General features: G+C 49.0%; 1 protein-coding gene across 1 annotated transcript in view; it reads left to right on the top strand.

The window, feature by feature from the left end:
• prex2 (phosphatidylinositol-3,4,5-trisphosphate-dependent Rac exchange factor 2) overlaps positions 1 to 23,378 on the top strand; it is a 910,511-nt gene that overhangs the window by 314,062 nt on the left and 573,071 nt on the right. The window lies entirely within an intron of this gene.

Genomic DNA, 23,378 nt, shown 5'->3' with positions numbered 1-23,378 from the left:
AACATATAGTCCTGGAGAACTAATGGGTTGAAGGATTTGTACCTGTCTGTTTTAATATCCTCAGATGTGTGACGCTGGACTGATCTGGAAATTGTGTTTCAGTTGCTGTCGGTCCATTGAGACCTCAATCCTGCAACAAGATATTAAACAATTTAACGGTTCAGTTGTTCAGATTTTTGTTGTTGTGTCATATTTCGATCTCCCATGGCATTGCCCATGGGGAGTCAAGAACAAAGGCGGTATTCATGTGAAGCAAGGTTATTAAAGGGCGGGGGAGCAGCAGGGCAAGGTGGGTTAGGCAAATGAAGAAGGAGGGAGGAGATGAAGAATGGGGAGGATGGTGGAAAGCAAGCGGATGAAGGAGGGAGAGGAGGGGGTGAAAAGCGGAAGACGAGGGAAGGACTATATAATAACTAGGAGCTGGAGGAAGGTTTTCTTGAGATGGATACCACACTGTGGGATCGAAATTCGGTTGCTAACGCATGCTAATAATGCTGGTGTTAGGTGCTCACTGGGAGTTAGGCGTCTGGGAGTGGCGCTCGGTGTTGTTCACGCCTGATGTGAAATTCTGTTGTAATTTTTTAAGAGCATTAAAACGTAACATACCGCCGGCTAACGCCATGGAAATCATGATGTCTGTACGTGTGCAACGCCTTCTTGGCGCCCTTCTTGTCACATTCACCTTTGCCACCTCACTTAACGGCTGCCTGAAAAAGTTGGATGGCACAAAGCGGAGAAACTAATCCGGGGCGTTATTTAAACGGAGTTGCAGCGGGGGCTCAGAGGTCTCAATCAGTGCTGCGTTTGATGCTTGCACAGAAAGAAGGGTGTTGGCGTCGCACTGCTGCTGACTCGTCAGATTGACTACTATATCTGGGACACATTGGCTGCCATCTCGGATAACTTTGAAATGTCCATTTCGCTTTGAGCTGTGCCAAGTGACGGGGGCAATGATGACACACCATGTCATCCTGCGGCGCTGACTTGAAAGGCGCCGGCTGCAGAGACAGCTTATGACGAATGTGGATCCTCCCCAGAGGAGAGGCTCCAGATGGCGGGGCAGGAGGTTGTACACACGCAGGGTTTACTGCGCGCATCACTCTTATCTTGAGATGTCCGAGGAGCGGTGCTTAAGAGGGCTGAGGTTCCGCAATAAGCTGGTCACAGACCTTTGCAACTTTCTGCGGGCATACCTGGCAACTGACATCGGCATTAGGACCTCGCTGTCAGTGGCAGTGAAAGTGACAGTAGCCCTTAACTTCTATGCGACCGGCACCTTCCAATCTCCTGTAGGTGATATATGCAACATCTCACAGTTTGCAGTAAATTGCTGTATTCGCCAGGTGACCGATGCTCTCTTGGCAAATGATTGGACTACATCAAGTTCACCATGTCTATGGAAGACCAGGACAAGCACACCCATGGCTTTTCCAGGCTTGCGGGCTTTCCCAGGGTTCCAGGTGTAGGGGGTGGTGTGTGGGGTCAGATTCACCTCTGACCTTCTGAGCGGTTCGAATCGCTCCCACTCCCTGGGTTCTAGACTTTGGATTTATTTGGGGTTGTGACAAAGTGCAAGAGACAACTGGTTTGGTGCAAAGAACTCAATTTTATTAAGGACAAGAAAATACTATGTCAAACTTATAATCATTCAAAATAAAGAACACTATATCACACAGTTAAAGTGGTTACAGAAATAATACACCTCCCACCTCCCAATGCCTAACTCTGACTAGGTTGAACTCCAGGGAAAACAGGGACTATGCTCACCAATCCTTTATTGTCAGCTGGCGATGGTTCACGATTTTGGGGTTCGCTGGACTCTGTAGGTTCTGCTTGCCGTACCCCGAACGTCGTAGAGGAATTCTGACTGCGTAGTCTTCAGTTGGGTGGTGTCTGCTGATGCGGTCGGGCGCGTATTGGATTTATGGGGTAAGTACCCACTTTCTTCCTTCAGCAGTAGGTTTCAAAAGTATCTTTAGTTAATGCTTCACCTGTTGGTAGTCAGGACTAGATTGTAGAGTGGAAACTTTTGAATCTTCGGTTTCTTCTTTGAGGAGTTTTGTTTCAGAGTTGGTCGATCGCGGTGTTTTCGATGGTACCACGTTGGCTGTGGTCGGTTGCTGCCGCGATGGTGATGTCCAGAGTTACTGGGGCTGCTTTCTCTGCCGTGGTGATGTTCTTCCTTCTTCTTCGATAGCAGGGCAGTGTGGCTCCGGGAGTATCGTCGAGGCTGGAGAGGCTTGTTAAAACTGCTGTGGTGGTCTCTCTCCTTTCTCCCTCTGATGCATTGCACAAAAAACTTCGTTAAAACAAGGCCCCAGTTATACCTTGGGAGCTGTTCTAATCTTCGCGCCGAATCAGCCCTGATTCTTTGTTTAATTTTTAGCGGGCTTGATATCTCTTTGTCATATTTTGGCCGGCCCATTAATGTTAACCTGTCTCGGATGTGTCGATCTTTTAAATTTGTTTTTTGATGGGGAAAAATTAGCTTTGGTATTTGCAATGTCTGCCTAGGCCTGGGTTTTCCATGCGGGCTGGATGTGCCATTGTCATTATGTATATGCTGGATTGGTTTCTTGCTCAGGGTGAAGGCTGGCTATCTCTGGGTTGATTGTTGCTATGCTAATGTCTCCCGGGGAGAAGGGTTTTCGAGTTTACACAATTCCCCAGATAATTTGTTTTAGCTTCAATACCCCAGACAGTTTCATTACTCAAAACTGGTTTCTTTTGAAGGATAGTTATCCTTTAGTTTTCAGCCCTTCCCACACGGACCTAATCTGCCTTGTAAAATCCCAAATTCGATTAAAACTCGTAGTTTCTTCCATGTGCACTTCAGGATCTCAAACTTTCTGGTTGATAGTTTCAAATTAAATTTCCTTTCCAATGAGTCCAAACACTCGGAGGGTTTTCCCACGAATTTTGCAACCCTACAAAGGAGCCATTGATTGTTGGCATGTGGCATTGAGGGCTCCGCCCCACCATGGAGAGATCTTTCGGAATCACAAGATATTCCACTCCCTCAACATACAGCTGGTCTGTGATCACAGTGAGATGATCCTTGCTGTCAATGCCCGATATCCTGGCAGCTGCCACCATGCCTTCATCCTGCGGGAGACCACTGTGTCACGACTCGTCAAGCTACCACATGAAGGCCGAGGCTGGCTCCTGGGCAACAAAGGATATGGTGTGGCCCCCTGGCTGATAACGCCCCTCCGCAATCCCACCACCACTGGCAAGCAGCGCTACAACACCAGCCATACCACAACCGGGCCATTACCGAACAAACTATTGGGGTTCTGAAGCAGCATTTCCGCTGCCTTGACCGGTCTGGAGGAGCATTGCAATGCTCACTTGATAGAGCCTCCATGTTCACCATTGTCTGCTGCATGCAGCACAACCAGGCTATTATGAGGGGCCAGGCCTTACCACCAAGGATGGATGATCCATCTCAGGAAGAGGATAACGATGATGAAGAAAACGAGGATCGTCACCAAAGGAGGAGGCAGCATAACACTGCTGCGGCTGGAAGGGCTGCTCGTCAGAGACTCATCGCTCATCGATTCCAATTAATGAGTCTTAACATACCGAATGGCCAGTCTATACACCTGGCATCAACTCAACACATCGCTACACACTCTGCAGTCCTTTGTCTTAAATAAATCATGCCTCAACATGTGAACAATCCAAACTTGCTTTACTGCAAACATAAATCATGTGTGCTGAAAACAAGCGCAAGACAACAACTTCATCCTCAACACATCAACATTCCCACAAAACCCCTTCAAACATTCTCGCAGACATCCAAGTGGACCTATTGACATCAGTTCATTTTGTAACAAGGTAGCCATCTCTGGCAATTACCAAACAATTGCGGCATCTTTCATCCAAGTACAACAATTTATATGAGCTCAGATTGCAACCAGCTAGCCACCTCTGTTAATTATCAACCAAGTGTTTGGTGCATCATACAAGCAAAACTAATTTTAAAAGCTCATGGGTTAGATTATACACGTTTGTGCAGATCGCCCAAAAATGGGTGGTATTTCTGGTGTGGGCAATAAAAATGGGTTTTCAGATCGCTGGCTGGTCACCCATTCTCAAAGCCCCTAGTCTCCATTTTTGAAATTGGGTGTTACTGCGAGTGATATGAAATGGTCGGTAGCGTTAAATCTCTCTGACCTTCTGCCGTAAAGTGTCGCCGTCCTTAGCAACGGCATGGCAACGCTCGATTCCCGTGATTCAGGAGGTCAAGGGTCATCATGACATGCGCAGAAGAGGAGACAGAGAGAGAGGGAGCTCAGAGGGAGTGAAGGCGTGTGTGAGTGTGGTGTGGCTGCTTTGGGAGGAAAGAGCGAGAGTTTAGAGCTTTAGAGCAAATAGGGAAACAAAAATTAGCTGTTACCAGCCAGATATTTGCTCGAATTTGGTGCCTATAATGGAGAGAGGAGGAGGCGACACAGCACACTGTGGAGACTGAAGCTGGCGAGAGCAGTGAGCTGGGAGAGGAGCACATGGGAGGGCGCAAAAGAGCGAGGAGGTTCTTGGACGAGGCAAATGCCTCCGTCCTGCAAGAGGTCGAGTTATGCTGGAGTGATTTGACACAGGAAGCCCACCCTAAAGGCCTACCAGAAGATATGGGCTGAGATAGCAGAGGTGGTTTTGTCGGCGACCAACGAGGAGCGTGAGGGCAACCAATGCCGCAAACGATGGAACGACCTTGTGGGATCCGCAAGAGTAAGTATTACATTTATTTACATGTACTTATGTATTTATATAATTTGATTTGTAACAATCATGAATGACTATCAGCAAATGTGAGGTCTTTCACTTTTACCGGGAATGTTGTAGTCAAAGCCTGCGGTCATGGTGTACGTGGTAAAGAATGATAATGATTATAATAATCATGATTACATCTGTCAGTTATGTGTTGTATCAGTCTCTGTGATAGTACCTAGTAATGATATCATGCAATGATCTCATGCCATGTCGTCCTGTTACCTTTTACAGTCGAAGCTATCGACGATGAGGTCCGTACAGAGGCGAATGGGTGGGGGGCCAGCAGTTCCCAGCGACATCACTGAGATGGAGGAGCAGGTGCTCGCACTCGTGGGGAAGCACCCCCGCACAGCCACGGACGCATCTGCAGACCCTGAAGTGAAGCGACGTGAGTAAAGTTTACACCATTGAGTGATGTAAAGTCAATAAATGCCACACCCACTCATATCTGAACAATCATATACGATAGATGATTTCTAAAATTGTCCTATAAATAGTGCTGGCCTAATGAAAATCATTGCAATGCAGAATGTGTTGATGAAATGTGATGTCTGCGATGATTTTGATCGCGGTGGTGCTTTTGTCGTGCATATGCTGTGTGTAGTGCTGGAATCACCTTGTGACCTCCTTTAATAACCTCATTTGTGTTTTGCAGCTCAGCCAGCAGCACAGCTCCAGGCAAGACCACAGCGGTCAGAAGGTGGGGGTGCAGGGCCGGACTTGCCGGATGATCCAACATCTGGTGCTGAGGAGCTCCGATTCTCATCCGTCAATCCGCTGGGTCTGTTCTCCACGGATGAGAGCACTGACTTCGAGGAACCTGCATTGCCACGCTCCAGAAGCCATTCTACCCCAAGGCCATCTAGTGGTTCTCCGGTCATTCCCGCCTCCACTCTGGAGGTACCGGCCCCAAGCACCTCGCCACAGGGCACCCCATTCCTCCTCAGGATGACGCTGACCCCGCGGAGGTTTCGTGGACAGAGAGATGGTACAGTTGTCCAGGAGAACTGTAGACATTGGTGACCAGATCCTCGATGCATTGGGGGGCATATCCCGATAGCTGGCCACCATGACTGAGTACGTTCCACGGATAGTGGAGGTCCTGGAGGCGATAGCCAGGAACACTGCTGACACAGGCCTCCCAGTGGTCCCAGAGCGCGACACTCCACCCCTCGGTTCCGCACCACCACTGCGAACGACAGATGAGAGGCAGGACCAAGATCCTGCTTTTGGATCAGAGAATGTTACCCCCTCGACACCCTCCGCTCCTGTACCCATCCAACCACCACCTCTGCCTTCATCTCCCCCAATGAGGCACCGCTTGAGAAGCTCTTTGGCCAGGTGGCGTGGAGCGAGGAGGGGAAGGGGTAGAGGTGGGGAGAAGAAGGGGAGGGGGGAAGGAAAGTGAGGTGCATGTCCGCAGGTGATGGCTGTGTTATATCTCCATCTGGGTGTATGCAATTTGTTGTAATGTATGGGGGGAGGGGGCCACCCTCCTGCTTTGCATTTGTATTCTGCGTTGCTGGACCTGTTGACCATTTGATTGATGTCAGTGGTCGAAAACGTGGGTTGTGGGCGGTGGTTGGGTGTTTTTGCCCATGATACTTATGATTTCAGACCAAAGTTCGTCTAAAAAAATGTTTTATTGAACATAACCTTGTCTCAGATAGCTGGACCGTTACACACTGGTGATTCCTTAACATGAAAGGGTTAAATAAAACTTAACTTCAATCAACTTAAACTTTAACTGGCACTAAGGTGATGCCCACTATTGATGTCTGAGCTGCACACACACAGCAGTGTGTCAGCGTTGTCACATTCTTTCAGGCAAATCGTTCAGTTATCAGTTCCTGACGTAAGAGTCTTGCAGCTATGTAGCCACCATGGGCCCTTTCCTGCGGTCTGGAGTGGGGCGTGGACATGGTTGTATAGCCAGCCTGATTGCCTGGCACTAGGTCAGTGTCCAGCCCCTCGTCCTCCTCTTCCTCTCTCTCCTGAGGTGGACCATCAGTCCCTTCTGGCAATTCTTGTTCCCTCCTGAAAGCCAGGTTGTGCAGTATGGAGCAGCTCACCACAAATTTAGTTATTTGCTATGGGCTGTATTGTAGCTCTCCTCCTGAGTGGTTCAGGCATCTAAAGCGCTGCTTAAGCACAGTTATTGTTTTCTGGACCACGTTGCATGTGTCTCTCTGGCTCTGGTTGTATCGCTTCTCGGCCTCGGTGTGGGTGTCACGCAGGGGAGTTATCAGCCAGGTGGCTAGGCCATATCAGTTGTCACCAAGCCTCCAGCATTGTCCTTGTGGCTGACTCTTAAACATGTCAGAGACAGTGCTCTCATGCAGGATGTGAGCCTCATCGAAGCTGCCCGGCCACTTGGCATTCACTGCCATTATCATCATCATAGGCAGTCCCTCGGAATCGAGGAGGACTTGCTTCCACTCCCAAAATGAGTTCTTTGATGGCTGAACAGTCCGATATGGGAGCCACAGACCCTGTTACAGGTGGGACAGATATTCGTCGGGGGATGGGGTCGGTGGGGTTGGTTTGCCGCGCGCTCCTTCCGCTCCCTGCGCTTGGCCTCTTCATGTTCCTTGCGTCGAGATTCAAAAAACTCAACGCCCTCCCGGATGGACTTTCTCCACCTCGGGCGGTCTGCTGCCAGGGTCTCCCAGGTGTCAGTGGTGATGTTGCACTTTACCAGGGAGGCTTTGAGGGTGTCCTTATAACGTTTCCGCTGTCCTCCTTTGTCTCGTTTGCCATGAAGGAGCTCCACATAAAGCATTTGCTTAGGGAGTCTCGTATCTGGCATGCGTACTATGTGGCCTTCCCAGCGAAACTGATCGAGTGTGATCAGTGCTTCAATACTGGGGATGTTAGCCTGGTCGAGGACACTGATGTTGGTGCGCTTGTCCTCCCAGGAGATTTGCAGGATCTTGCGGAAACATCCTTGTCCTGTGTCCCCACGGACGACGAATTGATCCTCCTGGGTGATTTTAATGCCAAGGTTGACAAAGACACAGCACTCTGTGGAGGCGTGATTGGCAGAGAGTGGGTAGTGAAAGCCAATTCCACTGGTACCCTACTCCTGACAAAATGTCTAGAACATGAACTCCTCATTACCAATGCGCTGTTCCGCCAGAGGGACAAATGCAAGGCATCGTGGCAACACCCTCGCTCCAAACACTGGCACCTGCTTGACTATGTCATTGTCCGAGCCAGGGATTGCAAGGATGTGCGCATCACCCACGCTATGACAGGAGCTGACGACTGCCATTATGATCTGGTTGAGGTCGACAACTAATTGGACCTTCAGGGAGTGAAATCCTTTTCTGTTACGAAAAAGCTTTGGGTCCTGAGAAGGTGCCCGCATAGTGATGTGAGTGCACTGTATTGCTCCCTGCACCCTGGGGAACTTAGCAATGCAGTAGAATGCTCCCCCTCTGTCAGTCTGAGCCTCCGTGGTCATGGGGAAGCTGATAAAGTCCATTCTATGCGTATACAGGGCCTCCGGGCCATGGTGAGACAGAAGGGAAATCTCGACTGCGGAGGCCCGAAAGGAACCGGACGTGTAGAAAGACAATGCCGCTGTGACTTTGACCTCGACCGACACTGATGTCCTGATGGCAGGCTGTATATGTGGCCTGTTGAGCTCACATATTTCATTGATCACCACCTTGTGGAAGCGCAGTCTCCGAAGGCAGGTGTGGTCGGACACATCAAGGTAAGACCTTTTCTCTCTAAGTGCGGGGTGTGTATGGTCTGGACCTCCTCCTCATTCTTGCACGTCTTAAATTGGACACAGAATGATGTGCATTAGACATTGAGCAGCATCTGTGTATTAATCGATGCAAGCTGAGAAATGGATGGCCCCATTGCAATGAAAGTATAATAACGGTTGATCAGAAGCAATAATTTCCTCACTAAAATACACCTCGAGTAAACCCCCAATAGTCCAGAGTCTGAAAATATCTCTGTTGAGATGGTCACTTCACCTGAGAAGAACTCCAGAAGTCAATTCAAACTCCCCGAAGTTGAAGCAGCCTTTTGAATGAAGCGACCTGCGATTTTAAAAATGGCACCCACACCGCTGTGATTCGTTCAGAACAGTTCCACTTTTTCTGAATGGTGTTTTGGGCGAGTGATATTATGGGCGAGATGTGTGCGAGGTGGTGAAAGTGACACTGGGCAATCTCCTGGGTGTTAGTTTCGGCAAATGAGATCTTTACCACAAAAAAAAGTAGGCCAGCGGTATTATTTTTTCCCGGCATTAAACACATGGGGAAAATAATGCTCCGAAAAATGGGCGTCAGTTTCCATTTTGTGGCTAAATGGGCGATATATGGGCGTTATACGTCATTTCAGCGGTAAAATGGATGTTAAGTAGGCATTATGCATGCAAAAAAAGTGTAAAATCCAACACCATATCTTCACAAGGTCAGTGTATATGGCCACCTTCCCAAAGATCTTTACCTTGTCATAAAGAAGGCTTTACGACCCCTTCCCTTCTCCCCCTCCCACGCCTACTGCTCCTCCGCAGTGGGGTCTCAGGGCCTTCAGCAAGGCTGGTAGTCGGTTGCCGCCTTCGATCTGCAGCCACACATGATGGCCTAGTAGGACATCCACGACCAACTCGGGCCCTGGTAGACCCGGCTGCAGACTGCATCACCTCAGCATGGCTTGGAGCCCTCTGTTGTGGATGGGGTGCTGAGATCGTCAGCTGCGAAGGTGGAATGATGTCGTCCTGAGAAAGAACATCACGGTCCAATTGGACCAACAGGCTGATACTCCCCCGGGCAGAGCATCAACCTGAATAAAAATCTGGGTGTGGTCAGAATTCTGCGCTGGGTCGGCAAGGTTAGGTCCCTGCTCAACTGATGGGGCCCCAGACTGGATAGCAGCGGTTCAGTGCGTCCACTGAATGTATTTGCCTCTGCATCAAAAGTGTCTGTGACTGCAGTACACCAGAGAGCTGACTCAGGACACCACATTTGAGTATGGAGGCCTACAATAGCATCGGCCTGGTACTCAATGGTCACTGCAACATCAGCCATAGCTCGTGCCACCATGTCTGGGACCCCATGGTCGCTGCTTGCATCCAGCATCTGTTGGCATCTGCCAAGGAAGGGCTCAGTGGGCTGCTGAGAGGCATGAGCAACAGTTGAGACGGACTCCACCATCCTCACAGCTAGTGCATTAAGACTCTCTGGCACCCTTGCTAGTGCACCCAGCAGATCGCTGTGCAACTGCAGGGATTGTCTTGCGACAACCTTTAGGTCGGATTCATCGTCAGAGTGCTGAGCATCCATCAGATGCACTTACCCTCAAGGGAGCTGGCCCCCGGCCTTCCCCTCCCCTGTGGCATTGCTGGAGGCCACTGGGTCCCGGAGCATCATCCACCTCCGCCTCCCCCACCACCCCTTGGTCAGCAGCGCTGTTGGACCCCCTCTCAGACGGCGTAGCCTCCTGCGTGAGGTTGAAGGAGGTGTCGTCCTCCTGCTCCTCCTCGACCTCTTGGTCGTTGTTGTGTATGAATAAAGAGTCTGACCAGATACTGTGAGCTCAAAGTAAAGTGTGACCTAAGTGTTTTATTGCAGGTCTCCAGCATGCCTCTCCAGCCTATGAGGCCTCCTTAAGTACCTATGCTCCCAAGGGATTGTGGGATTCCTTGGGACTCCAATGGGATGAGCCCTCTGGTGGCTGTACAAGGTATTTATAGGTTTACATATATAACAACCCTCCCCCACCCCGACCAAAGTCAACAGTGTTTACTATTTACAAGGTGAGTCGATCTGGGGCCTTTCTTTCCCTGGTTATCGTCTCGGTGCAAATGCTGGTTTTGGTGAATCGTTTGTTGGGCCCTCGCTGAGCTGCTGTGCAGATGGCCTTGTTGGGCTGCCTGGTGTGGTGAGTCTTGCTGGGCTGCTGCGGGTGATGGGTTCTGCTTCGTGGTCAACTGCGGTGTCGGTTGCCACTGGTGTGTGTGTTGGGGGGTCAAAAAAGGTAGGGTCCAATGTGGGTTGCTCTGGATAGTCCGTGAATCTGAGTTTGATTTGGTCCAAGTGTTTCCAGTGGATGAGTCCATTTGAAAGTTTGACCAGAAACATCCTACTCTTCTCTTTGGCCACAACAATGCCGGGAAGCCACTTGGGACCTTGTCCATAGTTCAACACAAATACATTGATTTCAATTTTGCGTGACACATTTGCGCTATCATGATTTGTACTTTGTTGAAGCTGCCTGCTCTCTACCTGTTCATGTAGATCAGGTTGGACTAACGAGAGCCTTGTCTTTAGTGCCGTTTTCATGAGCAGTTCAGCGGGTGGAATCCTAGTGAGCGAGTGGGGTCTCGTACGGTAGCTAAGCAGGACTCGGGATAGGCGAGACTGCAGTGAGCCTTCAGTTACCCTCTTCAAGCTCTGCTTGATGGTTTGCACTGCTCTCTCTGCCTGACCATTGGATGCTGGTTTGAATGGGGCAGCTGTAACATGTTTGATCCCATTACTGCGCAATACGAAAGAGCAGAAAACGCTAGTGGGAGTTGTGTACAGACCACCAAACAGTAATAGTGAGGTTGGGGACAGCATCAAACAAGAAGTTAGAGATGCATGCAATAAAGGTACAGCAGTTATCATGGGTGACTTTAATCTACATATAGATTGGGCTTACCAAACTGGTAGCAGTACGGTGGAGGAGGATTTCCTGGAGTGTATTAGGGATGGTTTTCCAGACCAATATGTCAAGGAACCAAATAGAGGGCTGGCCATCTAGACTGGGTGATGTGGAATGAGAAAGGACTAATTAGCAATCTTGTTGTGCGAGGCCCCTTGGGGAAGAGTGACCATAATATGGTCGAATTCTTTATTAAGAGGGAGAGTGACACAGTTAATTCAGAGACAAGAGTCCTGAACTTAAGGAAAGGTAACTTCGATGGTATGAGACGTGAATTGGCTAGAATAGACTGGCAAATGATACTTAAAGGGTTGATGGTGGATAGGCAATGGCAAACCTTTAAAGATCACATGGATGAACTTCAACAATTGTACATCCCTGTCTGGAGTAAAAAATAAACGGGGAAGGTGGCTCAACCGTGGCTAACAAGGGAAATTAGGGATAGTGTTAAATCCAAGGAAGAGGCAAATAAATTGGCCAGTAAAAGCAGCAAACCTGAGGACTGGGAGAAATTTAGAATTCAGCAGAGGAGGACAAAGGATTTAATTAGGAGGGGGAAAATAGAGTATGAGAGGAAGCTTGCTGGGAACATAAAAACTGACTGCAAAAGCTTCTATAGCTATATGAAGAGAAAAGGATTAGTGATGACAAACGATTGTCCCTTGCAGTCAGAATCAGGTGAATTTATAAAGGGGAACAAAGAAATGGTAGACTAATTGAACAAATACTTTGGTTCTGTCTTCACGAAGCAAGACACAAATAACGTTCCGGAAATACTAGGGGACTGAGGGTCTACCGAGAAGGAGGAACTGAAGGAAATCCTTATTAGTCAGGAAATTGTGTTAGGGAAATTGATGGGATTGAAGGCTGATAAATCCTCAGGGCCTGATAGTCTGCATCCCAAAGTACTTAAGGAAGTGGCCCTAGAAATAGTGGATGCATTGGTGATCATTTTCCAACAGTGTATTGACTCTGGATCGGCTCCTGTGGACTGGAGGATAGCTCATGTAACACGACTTTTTAAAAAAGGAGGGAGAGATAAAACTTGGAATTGTAGACCGGTTAGCCTGACATCGGTGATGGGGAAATGTTGGAATCAATTATTAAAGATTAAATAACAGCGCATTTGGAAAGCAGTGACAGGATCGGTCCAAGTCAGCGTGGATTTATGAAAAGGAAATCATGCTTGACAAATCTTCTAGAATTTTTTGAGGATGTAACTAGTAGAGTGGACAAGGGAGAACCAGTGGATGTGGTGTATTTGGACTTTCAAAAGGCTTTTGACAAGGTCCCACACAAGAGATTGGTGTGCAAAATTAAAGCACATGGTATTGGGGGTAATGTATTGATGTGGATAGAGAACTGGTTGGCAGACAGGAAGCAGAGAGTCGGGATAAACGGGTCCTTTTCAGAATAGCAGGCAGTGACTAGTGCGGTGCCGCAGGGCTCAGTGCTGGGACCCCAGCTATTTACACTATACATTAATGATTTAGATGAAGGAATTGAGAGTAATATCTCCAAGTTTGCAGATGACACTCAGCTGGGTGGCGGTGTGAGCTGTGAAGAGGATGTTAAGAGGCTGCAGGGTGACTTGGACAGTTTAGGTGAGTGGGCAAATTCATGGCAGATGCAGTATAATGTGGATAAATGTGAGGTTATCCACTTTGGTGGCAAAAACATGAAGGCAGAATATTATCTGAATGGCAGCAGATTAGGAAAAGAGGAGGCGCAACGAGACCTGGGTGTCATGATTCATCAGTCATTGAAGGTTGGCATGCAGGTACAGCAGGCGGTGAAGAAGGCATGTTGGCCTTCATAGCTAGAGGATTTGAGTATAGGAGCAGGGAGGTCTTGCTGCAGCCGGACAGGGCCTTGGTGAGGCCGCACCTGGAATATTGTGTTCAGTTTTGATCTCCTAATCAAGGAAGGACATTCTTGTTATGAAGGGAAGGTTCACCAGACTGATTCCCGGGATGGCAGGACTGACATATGAAGAGAGACTGGATCGACTGGGCCTGTATTCACTGGAATTTAGAAGAATGAGAGGGGATCTCATAAAAACATATAAAATTCTAACGGGACTGGACAGGTTAGATGCAGGAAGAATGTTCCCGATGTTGGCGGTGTCTAGAAGCAGAGGTCACAGTCTAAGAATAAGGAGTAAGCCATTTAGGACCGAGATAAGGAGAAACTTCTTCACTCAGAGAGTTATTAACCTGTGGAATTCTCTTCCGCAGAGAGTTGTTGATGCCAGTTCATTAGATATATTCAAGAGAGAGTTGGATATGGCCCCTATGGCTAAAGGGATCAAGGGGTATGGAGAGAAAGCAGGAAAGGGGTACTGAGGTGAAAGATCAGTCATGATCTTATTGAATGGTGGTGCAGACTCGAAGGGCTGAATGGCCTACTCCTGCACCTATTTTCTATGTTTCTATTATGGATCATGAACTCTTTGAACTCGGCACTGCTGAAACATGGCCCGTTATCGCTCACAAGGACATCAGGCAGACCGTGCGAGGCAAACATGGCCCGCAGACTTTCAGTGGTGGCAGTGGACGTGCTTGCCGACATTATCTCATGTTCAATCAATTTGGAGTACGCATCTACAACCACGAGGAATATTTTACCCAAAAATGGGCCTGCGTATCGACATGGACCCTGGACCACGGTTTGGAGGGCCAAGACCATAAACTTAGTAGCGCCTCCCTGGGTGCATTGCTTAACTGTGAGCATGTGTTACATTTTTGCACGCAGGATTCTAAGTCCGCATCGATACCGGGCCACCACACGTGGGATCTGGCTATCGCTTTCATCATTACAATGCCTGGGTGAGTACTATGGAGATCACTAATGAAAGTGTCCCTGCCCTTTTTGGGGACCACTGCCCGATTACCCCACAGAAGGCAGTCTGCCTGTATAGACATTTCAGCTTTGCGTCGCTGGTACGGCTTTATCTCTTCCTGCATTTCCAATGGGACACTGGACCAGCTCTCGTGAAGCACACAATTTTTGACTCCAGACAGTAAGGGGTCCTGGCTCGTCCAGGTTCTGATCTGTCAGGCGGTAACGGGTGATTGGTCACTGTTGAATGCTTCCATTACCATGACTAAATCTGCGGGCTGTGCCCTTTCCACCCCAGTGGTGGGCAATGCAGCCTACTGAAAGCATCGGCACATTTTTCTGTGCCTGGACTGTGGCGGATGGCGTAGTTGTATGCGGACAACGTAAGCGCCCATCTCTGGATGCGGGTCGATGCATTCGTATTTATCCACTTACTTTCGGAAAAAAAGGGATATCAGTGGCTTCTGGTCAGTTTCCAATTCAAATTTGAGCCCAAACAGATATTGATGCATTTTCTTTACCCCATAAACACACGCTAACGCTTCTTTTTCAATCATGCTGTAGGCTCACTCAGTCTTAAACAGACTTCTGGATGCATAAGCAACCAGTTGCAATTTCCCAGATTTATTAGCTTGATGCAATACACACCCGACCCCGTACGACGACACATCACATGCTAGTACCAAACGCTTACATGGATCATACAATACAAGCAATTTGTTTGAGCATAACAATTTTCTAGCTTTTACAAAGGCATTTTCTTGGCTTTTACCCCATACCCATTCGTCTCCTTTACGCAGTAAGGCGTGCAGTGGTTCTAACAGTGTGCTGAGACCCAGTAAGAAGTTACCAAAGTAATTCAGGAGTCCTAGAAACGACGGCAGCTCCTTCACGTTCTGTGGCCTCGGTGCGTTCTCGATTGCCTCCATCTTCGAATCGGTGGGACTGATGCCATCCGCTGCGATTCTTCTCCCCAGGAACTCCACTTCAGGCGCCAGGAAAATGCACTTCGAGTGTTTTAACCTGAGCCCCACGCAGTTGAGTCGACTAAGAACCTTCTCCAGGTTCTGCAGATGCTTGACTGTGTCCCGACGTGCAACCAAGATATCGTCCTGGAGGACCACCGTGCGCGAGACCGACTTCAGTAAGCTTTCCATATTTCTCTGGAATATCGCCGCGGCTGATCGAATCCCAAACGGGCATCTGCTGTAAATGAAGAGACCTTTGTGCGTGTTGATGCAGGTGAGGCCCTTCGATGAATCCTCTAGCTCCTGCATCATGTAGGCCGAGGTCAAGTCCAGCTTCGTGAACGTCTTTCCTCCCGCCAGCATCGCAAAAAGATCGTCTGCCTTTGGTAGTGGGTATTGATCCTGCAGGCAGAAACGATTGACTTTGTAATCACCACACAGTCTGACAGGTGCCGTCTCCCTTGACGACTGGAACGATCAGACTGGCCCACTCGTTGAATTCGATCAGCGAAATGCTGCCCTCTCATTGCAGCCGGTCCAGCTCTATCTCCACCCTCTCTCTCATCATGTACTGCACTGCTCTCGCCTTGTGATAGATGGGTCGTCTCCCCCCCCCCCCCCCACAGAATTAGGTGGATCTGCACTTTTGCTCCTTGGAACTTCCCGATGCCTGGGAACTTGTTTAAGAGCTGGGCACACAAAGTGTCATCAACGGACGAGAGCGCTCGGACATCATCCCAGTTCCAGCGTATCTTTCCCAGCCAGCTCCTGCCGAGCAGTATGGGACCATCGCCCGGTACCACCCAGAGTGGTAGCTTGTGCACCGCTCCATCATAGCAGACCTTTACAGTAGCACTGCCGATTACGGGTATCAGTTATTTTGTGTAAGTTCTTAGTTTAGTGCGAATGTGGGTCAGGACTGACCTTGAAGCCTTGCTGCACCACAATTTAGCGAAAGTCTTTTTGCTAATAATGGACTGGCTCGCGTCCATGTCCAGCTTCATTGACACCTGGAGTCCATTTAATTCAACCTTCAGCATTATTGGGGACACTTTATGGTAAATGTGTGTACCGCATATACCTCTGTCTCCTCGGTCTGAGGCTCTGGTTCGTTGTGATCCGCCGTGGATCTGTCCTCCTCTGCAACTTGGTGGTTTGCAGGATTAGCAGGGTTTGTAGCTCGCCTGCACATATGTTGGAGGTGTCCCATTGTTCCACAGCCCTTGCAAACATAATCTTTGAAGCGGCATGAATGGAAACGATGATCACCCCTGCAGCACCAACAAGGTATTAATGTCCTTGCATTCATCACCCTTGATGGTGGACTCTGAGACCTCTGCGGACGTGTAGCTGCAGGCATGTGGGGCCTGCCCTGTACGTTGTGATTTGAAACCAACATCACTTTGTTCACATTACTTGTAGCAGCACTCGTGTGCTGAGAGATTTGCTTGGTATTGTCACTGGTGGCAATGAATGCTTGGGCTATCGCTATGGCTTTACTCAAGGTTGGGGTCTCTACAGTCAAAAGTTTGTGAAGTATCACTTTATGGCCAATGCCAAGTGCAAAGAAGTCCCTGAGCATGTGCTCCAAGTGTCCTTCAAATTCACAATGTCCTGCAAGGCATCTCAACTCGGCGACGTAGCTCGCCATTTCCTGGCCCTCAGACTTTCTGTACGTGTAGAGCTGGTACCTCGCCATCAGAACGTTTTCCTTCAGGTTCAGATGCTCCTGGACCAGTGTGCAGAAATCATCATACGATTTCTCTGTGGGTTTCGCTGAGCAAGCAGATTTTTCATGAGGCCATACGTTGGTGCCCCGCAGACGGTGAGGAGAATCGCCCTTTGTTTGGCAGCGTTCGCTTCTCCTTCCAGCTCATTGGCCACGAAGTATTGGTCGAGTCGCTCCATGAAGGTTTCTCAATCATCTCCCTCCAAAAATTTCTCCAGAATGCCCACTGTTCTCTGCATCGTTGGGTTCGTCATCTGTATCTCATCGCCAGTTGTTGTGTATGAATAAAGAGTCTGACCAGATACTGTGAGCTCAAAGTAAAGTGTGACCGTAGCCTTTTATTGCAGGTCTCCAGAGTGCCTCTCCAGTCTGTGAGGCCTCCTTAAATACCTGTGCTCCCAAGGGATTGTGGGAACCCTTGGGACTCCAGGGGGTGAGCCCTCTGGTGGCTGTACAAGGTATTTACAGGTTTACACATACAACAGTCATCGCCACCACCTGCGCCCGAGAAGGCCCCAGTGGATCTGGCTTGTCATCTGAAAGCAGAAACACAGAATAGCGGTTACCTGCAGGGGAGGGGGTCAGGAGCGGGAAAGGCATTCGTGGAAATAGCTGCACGTTGATGGTGTCAGGGCCAATGTCCTGCAGGTCACTGCAAAGGAACTCAACATACCATCACTGTCCCTTGCACACGCATCAGGGCAGCTATCCGTTCCTCCAAAGGACTGCGCACTTGGAGGTCTGGCCCCCCTCCACCAGTCCACATATGCTCCCATTGGTTGTGTGCGAGCTTCGCCTGTAACATTAAACAAAGTCTGAGTTAGAGGCCTTCTATCAGCGTGTCCCAAATGCCTCATATACTTTACTACCATTTATTCTATGACAGTCTTCACAGCTCGATGTAACTACCATTTGCAGCTTCGACTTGCTGTGGCAATGCTTGAATTAGGGTGACAGGACCTCACAGTAACGGGGAGGCTACCGTCTTCGACACGCGTGTGAAACCAGAGGAGTGTGTCTGCAGAACCGAGTAGCAAGGTTAACAGCGCATGTAGACCCTTGCAGTGGGAGAGGCTGCAAATGGGAGCCTCACCCACTTAGAGCATGGATCTCGAAACACTACATTAAGCAGAGAGTGCACATTGAGGTCAAAGCATAGCATGTTGATGTTTGAAGTTAAAGATACTCACCCTCACTATCCATGTCAGGTCATTCCACTTTGTCCAACACTGTATTGCTGCCCTTGGCATCGTGTCATCGCAGACACTTGCTCTGCTATTTCCCTCCATCGCCTTCGGTATGTTTGGGGTTGGGGTCTCCTCCCAGCCTCTGCCCTCAGCACCTGCCGACACCTCTCCAGGGCATCAAAGAGTGCATCCAATGCCGTGTCCATGAACCGATTGGCACGCTGACGAGCTGCTGCTGCAAGGTCTGCCATCCTCACGGTCTGAGTGAATGCATTGGAAGCGAATATAACCACGAGGCGTTGAGGCGGCCAATCAACTTCCCAATTCAGTCCAGGTGGCACCGCTATGTCTGTGGCGCAACTCTAAATGCAGCCTAAGTCCCGGATGTTGAGCCCACGCTTAATGGATCACTTAGTGCAGCGTAGCGCATCCAGGTAAGTGCAACGCCATGAGTTTACACTGCTATCAATTATTTAGGCATCAACACTGAATTTCGCATTTGGGGAGCGCGCCTGAAACATGGAAACATAGAAAATAGGTGCAGGAGTAGGCCATTCGGCCCTTTGAGCCTGCACCACCATTCAATAAGATCATGGCTGATCGTTCACCTCAGTACCCCTTTCCTGAAGCGAGGCGTTAAAAATTTCTCTCAACACCTCAAAAATGGTGGTGCCGAATTTCGACCCCTGTGTTACTACTGAAGGTTGGCGTTACTTTGCCTGCATATCAACGCCTTTGGAGGTCCATCAGGGCTTTTGCTGATGGCTTTAGTAAGATCTGCTCAAAATACTGGATTAAATTGTGGATATAGATTTTTAAATAGGAATCCTTCTATTATTATTTCTTCGCATCAGCATCACAGAAATTGTCTCTTTTCTACCCACTCACCAGGGTCTACAGACCACAAAGATCCTGACTGTCAATGCCTCAGAAGGCTGCACTCCTCCCTGGGGGTTAATTGGGAAATATGTCAACAGCTGGCTGAAGATATGCAGCCTACTTCCATCAAGAGACTTTGGGCTAAAAAATTGTGGCAGCCATGAGAGTTGTCGGTGTCACCACGGCCTCGGGTTAACGTCCGCTGAAAATGGTCGAAGTACTACTATTGAAAAATTCACGCTGGGGACTAAAGATTTTTAGCCCAGCGCTAACTTACTGTGTATTGCCCTACTTGGTGGCGTAAGTGCAGGCATGGGAGTCGAAGTTCCCGTCCAGGCATGGCATTCTAGCTTCTAACAGCATCTGGAAGCGAGGCAATAGAGTTTACTCGGCATTGCCTTCTGAAAACTAAAAATTAAGTGAAAAGATGCAATTTTCATCCCTTTCTGCCTTTAAAAAATATTAACATTAAAGAGTAGTCCTAACTGGGAGTCTTAAGCTCTTAAAGCTGCATTCCCTTCAAAACCTCAAAAATGGGAAAAGTGCTTCAGCACTAACACAAATGGCTCAGCGAGCCAGGGACGGGGGACCCAGGGTCTCACACGCAGCGCTCCAACTATGTGAAGGGGTTCAACATGCATGAGAGGTCCTCTGCCCACAAGGATGCCCTCCAGAAAGAAGGATGTGGAACCAAGGCCATCATTGCCTGCAGTGTCACCCCCATGACCTGACTTCAGTGCCCAAAGAAGCATCATAACCTCAGACTACTGATCAAGGTCAGTGAAAGCATCTTCAAAAGCCATCTCCTTCCAAGTGCTCCACTAGCCTCACACACTGCTCAATGCATGACTCCCCCACCCAATCACTCACCTACCAACAACCTGTACCAATCATGAGGCACATTTCCCATTCCGAGCCTCACCTCACCCCCTTGGAAGAGATGGTGCAGTTGGTAGTGGCATGGCTGAGCCCTTGGTCAGCGGCGGGGCTGAAAGGATACAAAATGCTGGTATCCTCATGCATTATCCTCCTTCTGGCATGCACCTCTTGCTTTCCTGCTCTCCCCTCACCACAACTGCAGCCTTGTGCCTTCCTCATTTCACACACCCAAGAAATTCAGCCTGCCCAGCCAGTGATTGGTCAAAAAGAGAGAGCAGAGTGAACAAGAAGAAGAAGAACAGCAGCACTCTCGACTCACTTAAAAACTTTTAACATGTATTGCAGCAAGCCACTACTTCAAAATCAAAAAAAACCAGTACTAAAGCTTCAATGCAAACTTGCTTGAAAGATGCGTGTATCCCTTTAAGTGGTGCTGCCAGAGCCTCTGTCAGTCTGCTGCATGCTAGGTTTACATGCTGAGCTTAGGACGCAGAGCTGAACGCTGCGCAAAGGTCCAAGTTTGTTATGGTGACGTTAAGTCGGCATGTAATGCCGACTTGACGTCACCTCTCCCTCATTTAAATTTCCACAGCGATGAACCTTACCGGCAGTGTTGCGGGCCTTGGAAATGGAGGTTGCCGCAGGACCCGTCTCTAACTGCCAAAAAAGTGGCAGCCGCCCTCTTTACGCAACTATTTGCCAATAACGGCTGTGTTAAGCCCCCGAATTTATAGACCTTTATGTGACTTCAGTGGAAATGAAAATCGGGAGAGATGTATAACGTGCGTTAGCTCCTATATTGCCCATTTTACACTATCGGCCAAAGTCAAAATGACCTCCACTGTTCTTTTGGAGACTGCACAGCTGAGAATTGGATTCCTATGCCTCTCAGCTGAGGGTGGTCATTTCTCAACTCCCTGTGGAGGAATGACACTGTCTGTCACTCGCACTCCTCCACTCCCAGCTCCTCATTCTCCACACCTTATCTAGTGTCAGTCCTTCTGACTCACTAGGTACCTTGTCCCAAGTGGGTGTCTCTGTTATGTATTTAACCTCTTGTAACCTGTATTACACTACCACTAGAGGGCCAACCTGTTAGAGTCCCAAGGGATCCCAGCATCCCTTGGGAGCACTGTATATAAGCAGGCCACCCGCGAGGTACCTGCACTCTGGAGTCTTATTAAAGGAGCTAAGGTCACACTTGCTCATTGTACACAGTACTCAGTTTCATCCTTTATTATGAGCATAAAAATTGGCGACGAGGTAACGAACAACTACACAAAAATGCAAAGAACAGTTGGTATCCTGGAGAAGTTCTCAGAAGGGGACGATTGGGAGGCCTTCATGGAGAGACTCGACCAATACTTTGTGGCCAACGAGCTGGAAGGGGACGAGAACGCTACCAAACGAAGGGCGATCCTCCTAACTGCCTGTGGGGCAACAATCTATGGCCTCATGAAGAACCTCCTAGCTCCGGCAAAACCAACAGCGAAATCCTATGAAGGACTGTGTACGCTGGTCCGGGAGCACCTAAATCCGAAAAGCGTTTTGATGGTGAGATATCGGTTCTACACGTGTCAGCGATCGGAGGGCCAGGAAGTGGCGAGCTATGTCACTGAACTAAGGCGCCTCGCAGGACATTGTGAGTTTGAGGGATTCCTAGAACAAATGCTTGGAGACTTTTTTGTACTGGGCATTGGCCATGAGACAATCCTTCACAAACTGCTGACTGTAGAAACTCCGAACCTAAGTAAAGCCATAACGATAGCCCAGGCATTTATGTCCACCAGTGACAACACCAAACAGATTTCGCAGAGTAAAGAAGTTTCGGCCAGTACTGTGAACAAAGTAACGTCGTTTTCGAGCAGGAATATACATGGCAGAACGTACACACCAGTTGCTGCTGCACGACCTCAGATGACCCAGAGTCCGCCATCAATCGTTAATGCGAAGCAGTTAAAACCTTGTTGGCGTTGTGGAGGTGATCATCGAGCCCATCAATGCCGCTTCAAGCACTATGCGTGCAACGGTTGCAGAATAATGGGACATCTCCAGCGAATGTGCAGGCGAGCTGCAAACCCTACAAACCACCATGTTGCGGAGGAAGATCGATCCACTGTGGATCACACTAATTTGGAGACTCGTACAGAGGAGACAGAAGTGTACGGGATACACACATTCACTACGAAATGTCCACCAATAATGTTGAAAGTTGAACTGAATGGTATTTCAGTATCTATGGCACTGGACACGGGTGCAAGTCAGTCCATAATGAGTAAAAAGGCCTTTGACAGGCTGTGGGACAAAAAGGCACACAAGCCCAAGCTCAGCCCCATTCACACCAAACTAAGGAACTTACACCAAGGAACTAATCCCTGTTGTTGGCAGTGCAGAAGTCAAAGTCTCCTATATCAGAGCAGTACACGAACTCCCGCTGTGGATGGTGCCAGGGGATGGCCCCACGTTGTTTGGCAGAAGCTGGCTGGGAAAAATCCACTAGAACTGGGACGACATCCGAGCGCTTTCCTCCATCGACAGCACCTCACGTGCTCAGGTTCTGAGCAAGTTCCCATCGTTGTTTGAGCCAGGCATTGGAAGCTTCTTGGGGGCAAAAGTGCAGATCCATTTCGTCCCCGGTACGCGACCCATCCACCACAAGGCACGGGCGGTACCTTACATGATGCGTGAAAAAGTGGAAATTGAGCTAGACAGGTTGCAGTGAGAAGGCATCATCGCGCCAGTGGAATTCAATACGTGGGCTAGTCCAATTGTCCCGGTATTTAAAGAGGATCGCACGGTTAGAATTTGTGGGGACTATAAAGTAATGCTGAACCGTTTTTCGCTGCAGAGCCAGTACCCACTACCCAAGGCAGACGACCTATTTGCGACCCTGGCTGGAGGGAAGACGTTCACCAAGTTGGACCTGACCTCGGCCTACATGACGCAAGAACTGGAGGAGTCTTTGAAAGGCCTCACCTGCATCAACACGCAGAAAGGTCTATTCATCTATAACCGGTGCCCGTTCGGGATTCGGTCAGCCGCGGCAATCTTCCAATTGAACATGGAGAGCCTGCTAAAGTCGGTTCCTCGCACCATGGTTTTCCAGGACGACATACTGGTTACAGGTTGGGACACCACTGAGCACTTGAATAATCTGGAGATGTTCTTAGTCGGTTGGATCGCGTGGGGCTCAGGTTGAAATGCTCGAAGTGTGTTTTCCTGATGCAGGAGGTCGAGTTCTTGGGAAGAACAATCGCGCAGACGGCATCAGACCCACCGACGCCAAGACGGAGGCCATCAAGAACGCACCGAGACCACAGAACGTGACGGAGCTGCGGTCGTTCCTGGGACTCCTTAACTATTTTGGTAATTTCCTACCCGGGTTAAGCACCCTGCTAGAACCCCTACATGTGCTACTGCGCAAGGGAGACGACTGGGTATGGGGGAATT

The sequence above is a fragment of the Pristiophorus japonicus genome, chromosome 1 (assembly GCF_044704955.1).
Source record: "Pristiophorus japonicus isolate sPriJap1 chromosome 1, sPriJap1.hap1, whole genome shotgun sequence".
In the NCBI taxonomy this organism is placed as follows: domain Eukaryota; kingdom Metazoa; phylum Chordata; class Chondrichthyes; family Pristiophoridae; genus Pristiophorus; species Pristiophorus japonicus.
The sequence above is the reverse complement of the archived record's forward strand: the minus strand, read 5'-3'. Positions and strand labels throughout refer to the sequence as shown.